The following is a 2,063-nucleotide window of genomic DNA, read 5'->3' on the forward strand; positions in this document are numbered from 1 at the left end:
TATTTCTTGGTGGCTGTTCTAATAACAAGCCTTGCAACATAAAGCGTTCTAAGCAACATCAAAATTCAACAGAAACAGGCCTACTTATCATTGGGTATCACAGGGGCCAACAGGTCCAAAAAGGGTCCCAGGAAAATACGATTCCACAGTTGGAGACAGATTTCCTCTGTTTGTACATTTTAAGTTCACTTTCCAAATGTTTGAACCTCATTTCAATTTCTGTTTCGAACTTGACTACCAGGTCTTGTTCTTTCTGTGCATTCAACCACATGTTGGTAAAATGAATATTCTCAACCCATGGGGTAGCATATCTATCTCTTAATAGTTCTGGAGAGAGGTGGCTTTTCACTACTTGTTCAGTTTTAATTTTGAAAATGTGCTCAGTATAAGTTTCAAATGTTTCCCCAATTTCCCTAACTTTGCATGCAGCTTGGGAACTGATTTAATTGTCCTCTCGGTATTGCTACCATTATTGCTAGCCCCAAGAAATAGAGTGTAACTGCAGTTGCCCTTTGTGGGTTTTGTTTGGATGCCATTAAACAGAGCTGGGGGATCTCCAAATGCTTAGGAGAACACTAAGTCACTTTAGCATGCCCCGCCGGCCTATATTTGTGTCTTAAAAACAGCAGTTCACCTGCAAGTCAAATGGGTTCCCTTTGCCCCACTGTTATCACCTTCTGAATGATTATTAAGAGTCCTCATTCAGAGACACACAGAGCTGATTTAGGGCTGTGATTCTAGCCTGTTGTTACCGGGTCCTCTGACTTGCTCCAGCATGATGCAAGCATCCACTGCTCACAGTGGCTCTTGATGCCTCAACAGTGCTTGTGGTGTAGTGTTTCCTGTTTTTTGGTTGTCACTGACCTCTGGTATCTTCGGTGCAGAGCAAAGAAACGAGACAAGGCGGGCCTAACCAGCTTGAATCAGTCCTTGTTACACCAACCACTTTTGTTGCCCTGCACTATGATCATTATTTGTGACACGCTTCTTTGTATTTTGAGACACCGGGTGGGCCAGGTCTCAGGGGGCATATTAGAATATATATCCTAGACCTCATCGTTTTTATCATAATTATTATCTGAAAGATGACCTAAATAAAGCCAACAGTATTATGTTCTACCCAGTCATCTCTCTTCTAGTACAGGTGGTGGACCAGTGCTACAGCACCCCCTTCCCTAATAGCCATTTCTCTCCACAAAGTCACCCAACAAACCTTCAGTCAGATGTTACCTGAAATGAAGCACTGAAGGGAGCAGAGACATGCTTTGTTTGATGCAAGGGTGTTTATTGGGTGCATTGAATACTCAGCATTGACTATTTCAAGCACTGAAGTGCCAGGGATGGAAAAACAGACATGAAGCCACCTTTTTCACCTACCACTTAAGCATTAAGCTATTGCATTTTATGGCAAACCAGTGAGGTTGGAAGAGAAGTGAGGCTGGACTGGGTAAAACAAAAAAAATATGAAAAGAAAATTGGGTTGTTAATATCAGCTCAACTTCCACCCAAACAAAAACAAAGAAAAATAAACCCTTTCTTCCTGACAAATTAGTCACTTCAAAGTAAAATAAAAGACACTCTTTATGTAAAAATACATTAAAATACAACTAAATCCTGGCAGTAGGATGGTGATGCATGCAAGAATGGTGAGGAGTGGGGCTGGGTCGATAGAGGTCTTCCTGCTTGAGATAGCAAATGCAAGAGAGGGCCATGGGGTCAAGCCATTGACACTCTTCTGCCATCTTCCTGCCCCATAGCAAAAGGATATAATAATACAAAAACGCTAGTGGAAAAGAAGGTAAAACTGCTTCTACATAATTGAGTTGGCAGTAAAGCAACAGGAGAAAAAACAAAGACAATACCAAAATAAAAAAAGCCAGATGCACCATTGGCAGCTGAGGTCAAAAGGCCACTTACTCCTTGTCTGCTGCCTACCACCCCCGAAAAAAAGGGTTTCCTTCCATCCTGTAGCAGCAGCAGCAACAGCAACATTCTCACTGAATCGCTGGATATTGCATCTGTGTCTGCGAACATGGACAGCACACAGACAGACAGAGTGGATG

This window comes from Pleurodeles waltl, chromosome 8, assembly GCF_031143425.1.
Source record: "Pleurodeles waltl isolate 20211129_DDA chromosome 8, aPleWal1.hap1.20221129, whole genome shotgun sequence".
Lineage (NCBI taxonomy): Eukaryota > Metazoa > Chordata > Amphibia > Caudata > Salamandridae > Pleurodeles > Pleurodeles waltl.